Here is a 13,631-nt window from a genome sequence, read left to right as displayed (position 1 = left end):
ATAATAAGTTCCATTAAATGGAAGTTTCATCTTTAAGTAAGAGTTAAAAAAACCTTAGATAAAGATATATCTGCTCTGTCTTCATTATGTTACCTGATAGTTTAAAAAATGCCTGTATTTCTTGCTGGAATTTAGTAGTTCTTTTGATGAGGATTGAGTTTTATATACTCTACTAAGTTCTCTTTTACCCTTGTCTTCAAGAAAAAAGTAGATTTTTCATATGTGAATGTTTAAAATTATCTATGGCATTTAGTTTAAAATTATTATTGCTTTCCTAAAGTCTTAAGCATTTGTAATTGGCTAGTCACTGATATTTATCATAATCTTTATTTGCATTAAAACTTTTTATAGCCTCTTGATTTTGGGGGCAGTGACTAAAAAATGTTTTTTTGGATGCTTTTTTCCTTTCTTTATTGACCTGAATGTAGTTTTTTTTTCTTACTGAATTTTAAACTTTAACAATCAAAAGTTAATTATGTTCTTTATTATCTTATTTTATAGAATTATCACGAGTTTATGTGTACTTTCAGAATAATATCTTAAGTTATTATCCACTTCAGTTATTCATTGGTACACTACATAAATCTTAAAAAGCCAAGAGACGTTTATATTAAGATCTAAATTTGTTTAAATTTGATTTTGGTTAATAGTAAGCTTTTTTTTTTTTTTAAATTGTAGAAGCAAGAAATGGTAAAAATTGAAGATTTTTCATGTCTAATGACTTTTGGAAAAAATTATTTTTTATTTTCAGGGGGAGAGATTAATATGTCACCAGTAATCCTACCAAGAACATACCCCTTTTTAAAAAGATCAAGTTATAAATACTGTTTTGGTGTATGTTTTCTGGTTTTGGTGATATACTTGGAAAACAGATTTTTTAGTTTTAAACTCTGTTACCATAAAGAATAATAGGGTTGTGTTTGTGAACCAGAACAATTTTTTGCTTCTTAGAGTCATTATTTTTATTTGACTTATGCCAAAAATGTTCACTGATTTACAAATCATTGGGATACATTAAACTGTAACAGGAATATTGCTTTCATCTAGAAATGTAAGCAATGTGGTTCATTGTTTTTTGGATAGCTTTTTTTTGTTGTACTTTAAAATTGGACTTCAAGTAGCTGTAGCTGTTAATAGTAGTAAACTGGAGCACAATGTAGAAATGGGAAATCTGAGAGTCACAGTTTTATTGATTATTATTATTAGGAAACATACCACTTCTTGCTTAAGAAGCTTTTAATTACGAAGTATAAGAAATTGGTATTTTTCTGAAAACTTAATTTTCATAATACATATTGACTGTTCTTAATCTTTGTGTGGGAAAGGAGAAATTGTGGAAGACTCCTTGACCTTTTGCCTTTAGCAGCTGGGTGGATGATAAGATGCATAAGCCTCAGGAAGTAATATTAGTCTAGCCATTTTTGCTCTCATCTCAGGCTCAGATATTTCTGATTGCTGATATTGTGTTTCACCGACATGTTGTGTAGTAAATCATAAGTGTCACAGGAATATTGCTTTCATCTAGAAATGTAAGCAATGTGGTTCATTGTTTTTTGGATAGCTAGACACTGGATTGGGTACTGGATGTATGGAAAGGATTAAGATGCCCTTAAAGAATTCAGTTAAGAGAGAGACAAACATGTCGACTTGGCAACTATTAAAATAAACATGAATGAAGTAATTTCAGGAGCATCCAGGTCCAGAGTGCCTTAGAGGCTAGGCCTGGGTTCCCTACATTCATGCCAACACTAGATATTTTAGTCTTTTAATCTTTGCTAAATCTGATGATATCTCAATGTTTGTTTGCTTGTTCAGGTCCTTTCCCGTTTTTCTTTTGGCTTGTTTGTTATGAGTAGATTTGTGAGAGCTATTTATTAAACACTATGCATACTGCACTCTTTGTTATACTGTTATAAATATTTTTCCATTTCATTTTTTGTTGTTTTTCTAAGTATGCAGTTAATGTAAAATTTTTAAAAATATATATAAAATTAATGATATAATTAAGGAATAAAGCATAAAATACATATTCATGCAGTTACCACTTGGTTTTAATAGAATACTTTTATCTTTGATTTATTATTTATAGTTTGAGAAAAGTTATACATTTCTAGTTTTACGAGAGGCAGAATAGTAAGATAGTGAAGGGTCTAAGCTTTGGAGTCAGACATCCTTGGGAGAATGACATCCTTTCAGGTTATTGTAAAACTAAAGAGCGTGTGTGTGGTACACATTTTGAATTGCTACATAAATAGGATATAGCAACATTTTACTGTGATAATAAGGCTGCTTTTGGCCCAAGAAGCTTATATGGAAGTTAATATTTTTCTTTTATTATTGGCTAGCTTTTCTATTAAAAATTATATATTAAAATTAAGCCTCAAACCTGACTTGATATATCTACAACTTTAGGCTCTTAAGTTCTTGTATACACCCTATCCTTTTATCCTTTTCACTTAAATTTCAGTTAAAATAACTTTAATATATAAACTTGCCTAATGATGACTAGATTTCCTTTGGTTGGAATTGTGCCTCTACCACCTACTTACTACTTGTGTGACTTTTTAGCAAATATTTAGTATCACTTATCTCTCCCTTGCATACTTAGAATGATTGTTAAGATTAACTGAGATGCTGTATGTGAAATGTTAGGCACATGGCAAGTGTTCAGTAAACAAGAAGTAAAAGTCAATCTTCCGTTTTAATTTTTGAATTCTCTTGTCATGCTTATAAACTGATTCTATTATATTGATATGGGGAAATGATTTGGCATGATGTTTTCCATATAGGCTGTGTCCTAGACCCCAAGGAATTTATGTCCCCTTTGGCTTCACATCTACTGTGTAACTTTGGGGACTGAGTTTAGTTTTGAGGCGACAGTGGTGGTAAGATCCTGGCATCCTTAAGGGGTAGGCAAAACCAGCTTCCATGATGAGAGAGGCACCAGATTGAGTTTCCTAGGTATCCTTTGGCCTTTATACCTGGTCATGGCATGAGGTTTATTGTTAAAGGGCTTATTTAGAGAATTAAATGGATTCCTCTCAGTGACAGAAATAGCAGACACTTACTGTCTTCATGGGATCCAGTAGTATGAGATACCCGTGATCTCATTGTCACCTTTCACTCTTCATCCCTTCTCCACAGAATGTGAAGAATTTGCTTACACAGTGAACACATTTTCATCTCCTGCTTTTTTGTTAAAAAAGTTTATTGAGATAAAACTCACACAGCATAAAATTTTCCCATTTAAAATGTGTCATTCAGTGGATTTTAGTATATTCACAAGATTATGTGACTATCACCACTGTCTAATTGCAGAATATTTTCATCACCTCAAGATGTCCTGTACTCATTAGCAGCAAGCACTCCCTCTTAGCCCCTGGAAACCACTTATCTATTTTCTGTTTGTATAGATTTGCCTCTCCTGGCATTTCATGTAAATGGAGTCATATAATATATATCCTGTTTGTGGCTTCTTTCACTTACTGTAATGTTTTCAAGGTTCATCCACATTGTAGCATCTATCAGTATTTTAATCCTTTTTATCGATAAACAAATTCTTCTGTATGGATCTATTATATTTTGTTTATCTGTTCATCGGTTGATGGACTTTTGGGTTTCCACTTTTTGACAATTTTAAATAATGCTATTAAGAACATTCATGTACATGTTTTCGTGTGAACATATGTTTTCAGTTCTCTTGGGAATATATCTAGTAATTGTTAACTCATATGTTAACTATGTTTAGCATTTGAGGAAACTCCATACTGTTTTCCAAAGCAACTGCATCATTTTATATTTCCACTAGCAATGTCTGAGAGTTCTAGTTTCTCCATATGCTCACCAAGCTGTGTGTATGGACAATTGGTTATTGTCCATCTTTTTTATTTTGCCGTCCTAGTGGGTATGAAGTGGTACCTTATTGTAGTTTTGATTTGTGTTTCCCTAATGACTAATTATGTTGAGCATTGTTTCATGTGCTTATTGATCATTTGTATATCCTTTTTGGAGATATTCTGGTCCTTTGCCCATTTAAAAAAGGTAAATGGAGTTATTTATCTTTTTATTACTTAGTTGTAAGAGTCTTTGTGTTTTTGGATACAAGTCTCTTAGCAGATATATGATTTACAAATATTTGCTCCCATTCTTTGAATTGCCTTTTCATTTTCTTGATGGTACCATTTTAGCACCATCTCCCTTTGCTTTTAACTTTGTTTTTACTTGTCAATAGTATCTACCTCTTGTTTCTATCTGTTAGTAGTAATTATCAGTGAACCTAAAGACTGCGTCATCCATTAAAATTAGATTTATTGGAAAGAACATACTAAGTTACAGAGAAATGGGCTAGGGGTTAAATTAGTCACTCTGGGTGCTCTGGATCCTCTCACTTCAATATTCTTTTCTTATTTTCTCATTACCTTTAGCATCCCTCCCCACTTTCTTTTTGAATCTTTCAAGTATAGGTTAAGTGCTTCCCTACCCACAAGACCTTCTGTTTTGAAATAAGTAGTCAGCTAACATATTCTTCTTGAAGATCCCTTGTCGTTGCTATGGCAGAGGTAGTAAAGAGAACAGCTGACTGCTTGACTGAGCTGGCAGTTTAGTTCTTTACCTTCGCCATCCTGATTACCCCTCGGTATGCCTGTCAATCATGCTGATATTTGTTTTCTGCTGCTTCCTTAGAGCCTACAGGAGAAGTGAGAAGATGAGTGGTCTTGTGAAAAAGAACACTAAACTGGGAGTTGGGTCTGTGAATTGTTAAATACCTATCGGATGCTTTATGTACACATTATATCAGCAGATGTAAGGCAAGAACTTACTGTTTCCATTTACCGATGAGGAAATAGATTCAAAGAAGTTAAATGATCTTTTTGTAGTTGTTCAACATGTATTTACTTACCTCCTGCTATTTACTTGCACTCTTCTGGACACTGGATATATAACAATGAACAAGACAAAGTCATGGAACTTCCATTCCAGCCTTACAAGTAGTAAATGGTAGGATTTAATTTCAGGTATGGCTGACTTAGAAATCATTTCTTTCACTGTACTGCTGTCTCTTTGATTTTGGATTTTGCCCTTCATGATTAGCTATATGGCTCTGAGCAAGTAATTTAAACTCTTTCAGCTTTAGCCTTTTTCATCTGTTTAAATGGACCCCTGCCTTACAGGGTTGCCTCACAGGATGAAATGACTAATGTGAGTTTTTAAAAAGCTGTGTATGTAATATTGCCATTTAATGTAGGTGTCTTGTTTGTACTTGAATGTATTTATTGAGGGCTATATTTCGTTGTTTTGTTTTGGGTGATGCCAGTAGTGATGTGTGGGGCTCGGTAGCTGCTTGAGCCACTGTTACTTAGAATCAAATTTCCCTATTGCAACTCTGAAAGGAAACCCTACAGTTAACAATTTCAGTGTCTTAGAAAGACATAGTTATTTTTGAAGACAGTCAGCTGACATTTGTACATGATCTTCTAAAAAAAACACTACACAAGCAGAATTTAAGGCATCTAAGTTTCAATTAGCTTTCTCATTTCTTTTTAACAATCATCGTTTAATGAAAGATTAGGAGGTGGTAGGCTAGAGAACACAAATATTTCATGATAAACCCATCTCTCCCTCACCCTGGAATTGGAGGAGTAAATCTGGAGAAAAGGAGCTAGAAATTACACAAAAAATAAACATTTGGGGCCCACTGAGTCATCACTCAGTCTAAAGATAGTACTGGAGTTTGCAAGAATTTGAAAAATTGAGTCAAAATATAATTGTGTGTTTGGTAATTTTTTTTTTAAATTAGAGTTGGCTTTGGGCAACTTGTTATCAGACATTTTACAAGCACAGTCGAGATGTTCTGAGAGCTAAAAGAGTTTATAGAGATTTGAAGCAACAGAAGAAGGTACTTCCAAAAGTTGTTATTACCAGCAATGACGAGAAATGGTACCTGATAGTAAAGGAGGACGTGGAATAAACATTAACAACGAAGTACAAGGGCCTAGCATTGGAAGACATTGCAGAATTGAAAGTATGCTTTCAATTTCATTTTAATTCTCATGATATTGGTGGGTGACTCAATTTTCAAAAAGATTATATATTCCTTGGTATTTACCCAAAGGAGTTGAAAACTTACATTCACACAAAACTTTTATACTAATGTTTCTAGCAGCTTTATTAGTAATTGCCAAAACAGAAGCAACCGAGATGTCCTTTAGTAGGAGAATGGGCAAATAAACTGTGGTACATTCAAACAATGGGATATTATTCAGAGCTAAAAAGAAATAAGCTATCAATAAGCCATGAAAAGACACGAAGAAACCTTACATGCATACTACTAAGTGAAGAAAGCCAACCTGAAAAGGGTATATATGGTATGATTCCAACTATGACATTCTAGAAAGGGCAAAGCTATGGAAGAAGATCAGTAGTGCCAGAGTTTGAGGTGTGAGGCATGGGGGATGAATTGGTGGAGCACAGAATTTTTAGGGCAGTGAAACTATTCTGTATGATACTATAATGATGGATACATGTCATACATTTGTGCAAACCCATAAATGTACAATACCAAGAAGGAACCTTAATGTAAATGATGGACTTTGGGTAATGATGATATAGTAATGTAGTTTCATCAGTTGTAACAAATGTTCTACTCCAAGGGTGGTGGGGATATTGATAATTAGGGAGGCTATGCATGTATGGGGGCAGGGAGTGTATGGGAAATTTATATTTTCCTCCTAATTTTGCTGCAAAACTAAAACTCCTCAGTAAAAGTCTTTAAATTAAAAAAAAAAAATTATATGCTCTACTCAAGACTGAAGTTCATAACTTTTTAAAATCTTTTTTCCCTGTATTCCTGTGTATCCGAGAAAAGCACAGATGGTGAAGGCCTAGAGTGCATTTCCCAGATCTTCCCTTCAGAGATAACCATTGCTAAAAAAAAAAAAAAAAAAAAAAAAAAAAAAAAATTAGTACGTGGTTCTCCTTTTCTCTTTACTACACTAATTTTTTTTTTAAATAGCAAGCAGATTTTTCACTTAGTAATGGTTTGGATGTCTTCCTGTATCAGAACACATAGATGTACCCCATTTCTATTTAGTTTTGCATAAACTGGTTAAACTCCTGTATCCTAAAAAGCTTACTTGTAATATTGCCTTTTTCTGAGGATGGAGAAAGTTATTTTGCTAGCCTTGTGTGAATCCTCCTCGAAAATAATAAACTGCATTTTCTTCCAAATAGTCTTTGACTTTTGACTGACCTTTTCCCAAGTTAGGGTTAAATCAGTAAAATAGCAGAATTGGATTTGCTCCATAGTTTTATTTATAGCTAGATTTTCCCAAATATTATCCTAATACTATTTAGATTGAAAATTTACAAAATGTTATCTAGTCAAGAAGCATAAGAAACTATATAGTTCAATACTGTTTTTAAGAGCTACTTTGTAAAAGAAAGATTACAGATACTTTTTAATCTTATAAACATACCAATTGTGGCATCAAATAGTGACCAACCAACTAGAGCTCTTAACTATTCAACTATTAAAGTGTATTCTCTATGGCTTTCTCCCCCCACTCCGCCCACCCCCCCATGGCTATGTTGCATTGGTGGAATGCTTTAAGCACATTAGTCTAATGAAGTAAGAGAAAATTAGCAAAAAAGCCTATAATACAGAGAGTAGGCACTTAGTATATATTAGAATTGGAAATGAGAAAATGAACTTATTATCTTTGGGCTCTTTTTATATTGCTAACCTAAATGGTATTAGTGAATCATAATTAATTAAAGTGTATTAATATTGAGAATAAGGGGATATACTAAATATATTGAGAAGATAGGATGAACATAAAAGATATAAATGAGAAACAAATAGTTACTTTGATTTAAACATACATGCTTGAATGTCAGTGACTGGATCCAGGTGGGATTAATCAAGGAGAAATTTTGGGAAAAGGGTTATTTAACTAGAAAGTTAAAGGCAGAGAAAAATATAAATGATTAGAAAAGATTAAAGGAGGAAGGGTCCTTGTTTAGGTGCAAAGATAATATAAAATGTTTAGCAACATATATTAAATTTGTTATAGCTCTTTTTCAGAAAGAAGGCTTTCTATTCAGTTTACGCTACTGACCTTTTAAGGTCACAATTCCTGGTTCTTGGCCAAGGAGAGTCCTAAGCAACATCCCAAAATCGTTGTTTTTAGTCTTTAGTTCCTGATTACCCTAATACATAGATATAATTTTTATTAGAAACAAAAAAGGAGGGTACTTGGGACAGCTGGGGTTTGTTGTTGTTGTTCTTGAATTCTAAGTTAGAGTGGAACCATCTTCTTTAGATATATATTGTGTTTGTTGTATGTTCCAGAGATCCATACCTACAACCTAATTGATTCCTGGATTATCATTGCAAGTTTAATAGTTAAAATTTGGAATCCTCATTTGCTTCCATAAGAATATAAATTGGGAGACTATCCTGAAAATCCTTTTTTATACCCTAAAAATCTATAAATAGTTACAAAAATAAATGAATATGAATTGTTTTCTATACATGTTTAATTCAAATAATATGTAAAGCTTATGTTGTAACTATTTCTAAATGAACTCAACTGCTTGATGCTTACCACAATAGTTCAGTGAAGTTTTTAACAGATCATACAAACTTACTCATTTTCTTCAGTGTCCAGAGGCCTTCACATCGCACTGGGCATTAAGAACATCTATCTAATAATGCCTCTCAAAAGTCTTTGAATGGTAAATGTTGGGGGTGAGGGTGGTTAGTTTCTATGATAACTTCTTTATTGATCCTTTGCACTAATGTAAAGTGCATTTGAGTCAGCTGTCTTCAGCAGGACCTATGGTCATTACTGTGGTGTAGAGGGGTCTTATAGTATAAAAAATGATAAAAATGAAGAATGGCAAATAAATTGAGCTTCATCTCTTTTCTAATATAAGAGGAAATCAGGTGTTTGCTTCAGTTTGTATCTCGTTGAACTGGTTACTGGCAGCAGGATGGTGAAGCAGAATAGTAGTGGTTCTGAAGTTCTTCGTTCCCTCTGGAGGAAGAATACTAGAAACAAGTCTCACAAAAGAGGGGAAACTGTATACAGCTACTTCTGTCCTGAAATCCCTTAAGGAATAAAAGGGAAGTTCATTTCTGCGTGGTTATTACACGTGTTTAGGTCCAAGAAATTAGAGAGTCTTCTGAATAAAATATCTCTTAACTTTTTTCTACCTCCTTCATGGTCTGTTCCATTTGGTCAACGTAAGATCACAGTTTTTAAAGAATAGCTTTCTCATATTTTGAATTTTTCTGAGAACAAGATAAAATCGTAGTTTATTAATTTTCCATGCTGAATTGGAGGCCAGTAGTATGGCATGTAAGTGAAATTCATTTGACCTATTGGTTCTGAATTACTGTTTTAAAAATTAAGTTATTTGTCTCTCTCAGACAAATTTAGAGACCATCCACAGATAAAAGTTAAAGAAGAGAAATGACAAGCTAAAATTATTTTCAATGAAAGGAAAAGGAGAGGTAAAAGTACACACAAAAAATCTCATTATTAAAGGCCAGGCAAAATTTGTTTAAATTTAAAATATATACCAAGAGAATAATTCTAAACAGAAGTCAGCACATTTTATTTTTTTTAATAAAGAGCCAGATAGTAAATATTACAGACTTTACAGTCCATGTGGTCTCTGTCACAGTCACCCAACTTTGCTCTTACAGTACAAAAGCAGCTGTAGACAACATATAAATGACCGTGGCTGTATTCTAGTAGTTCTTTATTTATGATCACCAAATTTGAATTTCATATTATTTTCACATGTCACAAAGTATTCTTATTTTTATTTTTAAACCACTTAAAATGTATAAATTATTCTTAGCTTGCAGACTACAAAAACAGGCAGAGGGTCGGATCTGGCCCCTGGGCCATAGTGTGCTGACTCCTGGTATAGAGGACCGGTTACTGCTTAAATTAGGGTTGCAGATTAAAATCCCCAGAGATCCCGTTTTATCTAAAATCAGAGTATAGCATGCAGGGGTGGCTTGATATGGTGGGAAAAGTCTTTGGAGCCAAACTTACTAGGTCTGGGAATCTTCTTTCCTAATCTATAAAATTGAAATATATCTATATTCATATGGTGCTTGTATTAGTTAGCTTTTTGCCGCATAACAAACCACTCCCAAAACTTAGTGGCCTATAAACATTATTCTCACGATTCCGTGGTTGGCTGGAGTGTTCTTATGGCCTGGGCTGGCCCGTCTGGGGCTGGATTGTCTAGGTCTTCTACTTTAGGATAGCCTTACTCATGTGTCTGGGGCCTTAGACTGAAGTGGCTACTTTTATGTGGCCTCTCATCCTTCAGGAGGCTAATCCAGATTTATTCCCAGGGTGGTGACGGGGTTCCCAGAATCAAGAGATGACAAACTCCAGTATGCAAGCACATTTCAAGCCTCAGCGTGCTCCATGTTTGCTACTGTTCCATTGACCATCACATGAGCAAGTCCAGAGTTGATGTGGGAGAGGATCAGGGAAGTATGATTTAATAGAGGCCTTAACTGCAGCAGTCTGAAAATAGTGGTCACTGTTTGTTAGAAGCTCAGTGTAATACCTGGCCCATAAAGCACTCAGTAAATGTTAGATCCTTCCTGTACTTGACAGAGACAAGTGAAGAGTCTGCCAGCTGTGATGACTCATCTTTTTTCTAGCCAGTCCCTAATTTTCTTGTATCATAGTCAACTGTTCTTGAAAGTTCACTGCATGTCATTTCAGGGAGATGTTGACAATACCAGTAAACTTTTCAGAGCTTACTATCTGCCAGGCACTATTCTAAGCTTTTTACTTACACTCTCTTACTTTATTCCCACAACAGCCATATGTGATAGGTACTCATTTGCCCAATCTACAGCTGAGGAACTCATACACAGAAGTTAATTAATTAAAACTTGCCCAGTGTCATAAACAGTAAAGTTTTCAAGCACAGGCAGTGTCAGAACCACTGTGCTTCTGTTTAGGAGGAATAAATGAGTGTGGAAAAAAAATGCTAAAGGATAACACTTAAGCAGGATTAAAAGATTATAGTTGAATGTACTTATTGATCACCCACTATGTACCTTTCACTTTACTTGAGCATTTTACAATTTTTATATATGTAAAGAGTGATTCATGTCATATTGTTGAATGTCTGAAAAATCAGCATCATCTTCTGGCCATTGATCCAAAGAGAAAAAAGCTCTAATATTTAAACAGATTCCCCTCCTATTTAAATTGTTAACCATTATATTTGTCAGAAGTGCCTTAATTATTTTACTTTTGTACTCTGAGCTGTTTAAACATTTCAAATATTTTGCTTGCAGATGAAAGAATGCTATCTAGTGGCAACAAAAGGTGACTGCAAGCATGGAGGGAAATAAAATTATTTGTTTGTTGTTTTTTTATCTTTTGGCACAGTTTCCAGGGATGACAGTGCAGTTATTTCTGGCTTTTTTTCTTGGAGGTGGTAGAGAATATTTTAATTTAGTACTTAAGGTATACACAAAGCCAAATTTTATGTGATTCATTCAATAAGCATTATGTGTTCAGTATTGCTCTGTAAGTATTGGGAAGATGGTAGTGATTAAGGAGTAGGGACTTACATTTAAGTGCAAGAGAGAGAAACACACAAATCAACTGGGTGATTTCAGATACTCAACAGTGCTATAAAGAAAATAAAACATGATGAGATAGTCTCACAACATATTTTTTGTTTTAGCCAATTGAATTCAATATTTTCTCTGAAAACCATTGTTAGATGCAACAGGATAATCAAATACGAGCAAAGCATTTGTTCTTACTGTTCTCAAGCATTTATAGTCTATTGGTAGTAGGAATAGAATTTTAAGGACAAAGATAAGTGAACTACATGTGAATGACTAATGAAGTACTGAATAAGATAAATACATTAAGAAGACAGATAGGGAGTGAGATCTGAGGGAAGGTGATCAAAAAGTACACACTTCATTTATAAGATAAATACCAGGGATGTAACGCACAACATGATGACTGTAGTTAACACTGCTGTATGGTATACAGCAGCGGTCCCCAACCTTTTTGACACTAGGGACCAGTGCTCCTATGAGAATCTAATGCTTGATGATCTGAGATAGAGCTGAGGCGGTGATGCTAGTGCTGGGTAGCGGCTGCAAATACAAATGAAGCTTCACTCTCGCTTACCTGCTGCTCACCTCCTGCTATGTGGCCTGGTTCCTAACAGGCCAGAGACCTGTAAGGTCAGCAGCCTGGGAATTGGGGACCCCTAGTATATAGGAAAGTCGTTAAGAGTAAATCCTAAGAGTTTTCATTACAAGGAGAAAAAAATTTTTTTCTTCTTTCTTTTCTCTTTATTCTATCTATATGAGATGATGGATGTTAGCTAAACTTAGTGTGGTAATCATTTCACAACATGTAAATCAAACCATCATGCTGTACACTTTAAACTTATACAGTAATATATGTGAATTATTTCTCAACAAAACTGGACAAACAAAGGACATAGATAAGTCTTATTGGCTAGTGAATATGTCCCTAACATTCAAATAGAATGAATGAAAGGTACTGTAATGCTGAATTAATTTAGCACTCCATGAATAATTTGCTCTGATTGGCCATTAGAATGGGCTGATATTTACCTAGTTATCTTTATAAAGATATGCTTGCATCTTTCCTCGTCCACTTTCAGTCAGTGAGTCAGCATGTTGATTTCATTGTTACCATGTTAAGAATGTTTATTGACCCTCAGGATAATAAAAAATATTTAGGTTATTTTGTTTGAGCTTCCACTAAAAGAATTTGAGAATGCAAGGAGTAATAATTATAATTTCGTCATCTTAATTTGTCGTGTATTTAATAATTTCTTTACAAATTCTTAGTTATTTTTATGCACTATATTTTTGATGTGTGGAAATCATCTGACTTTATTTGATTTAACTAACTTAGGTTATAAGAAAGAACACCAGTCTATGGCCATGCCACCCTGAACATGCCCAATCTCATCTGATCTCAGAAGTTAAGTAGGGTCGAGCCTGGTTAGTACTTGGATGGCAGACCACCTAGGAAGACTGGGTGCTGTAGGCGTAAAAATAAATAAATAAATAAATAAAAATTAAAAATAAAAATAAAAATAAGAAAACACCAGTATATTGAACTTCTTTCCATGAAAAATAGGAATTTTAAAATGAATTTTATATTTATAGTTGAGAGGGAAACAAACTGTAGAATAGGATTCCCTTTACAAAGTTTTATGTATTACACAGAACTCTCTGGCTATTCTTCTCATAAGTTAGAAGACCAGTCTGTACTTCAATGAGATCTAACAAGTGGACCTACTTCAATTTGCCATTCTCATATAAGTATTAATATTTTTAGAAAAGCAATAAATAAATGGTTTTCTTTTAAGTTAAAGAATAATTTAAATTAAATAACTTACATTCAGTAGGCCTTTATCCTGAGCAGTCTAAGCTAATAAAGCTTTATTAAAGAACATTACCTTCTTGTGAAAATTCACCCTTTTTAAGTGTTCTAAATTTTCACGCCTACAGCCATATAACCCACTACAAGAAGACATAGAAGAACATTTTTATTATCCTCTAAAAGTTCCTTTGTGGC

The 13,631-nt window shown here is 33.9% G+C and overlaps 1 protein-coding gene and 1 pseudogene across 4 annotated transcripts in view; both read left to right on the top strand.

Moving 5' to 3' along the window:
* BAZ1A (bromodomain adjacent to zinc finger domain 1A) overlaps positions 1–13,631 on the top strand; it is an 82,217-nt gene that overhangs the window by 11,912 nt on the left and 56,674 nt on the right. The gene's annotated exons all lie outside the window — the stretch shown is intronic.
* On the top strand, positions 12,982–13,100 carry LOC120621273 (uncharacterized; annotated as a pseudogene).

This window comes from Pteropus medius, unplaced genomic scaffold (genome assembly GCF_902729225.1).
Source record: "Pteropus medius unplaced genomic scaffold, Ma_sr-lr_union100, whole genome shotgun sequence".
Taxonomy (NCBI): Eukaryota; Metazoa; Chordata; class Mammalia; order Chiroptera; family Pteropodidae; genus Pteropus; species Pteropus medius.
The sequence above is the reverse complement of the archived record's forward strand: the minus strand, read 5'-3'. Positions and strand labels throughout refer to the sequence as shown.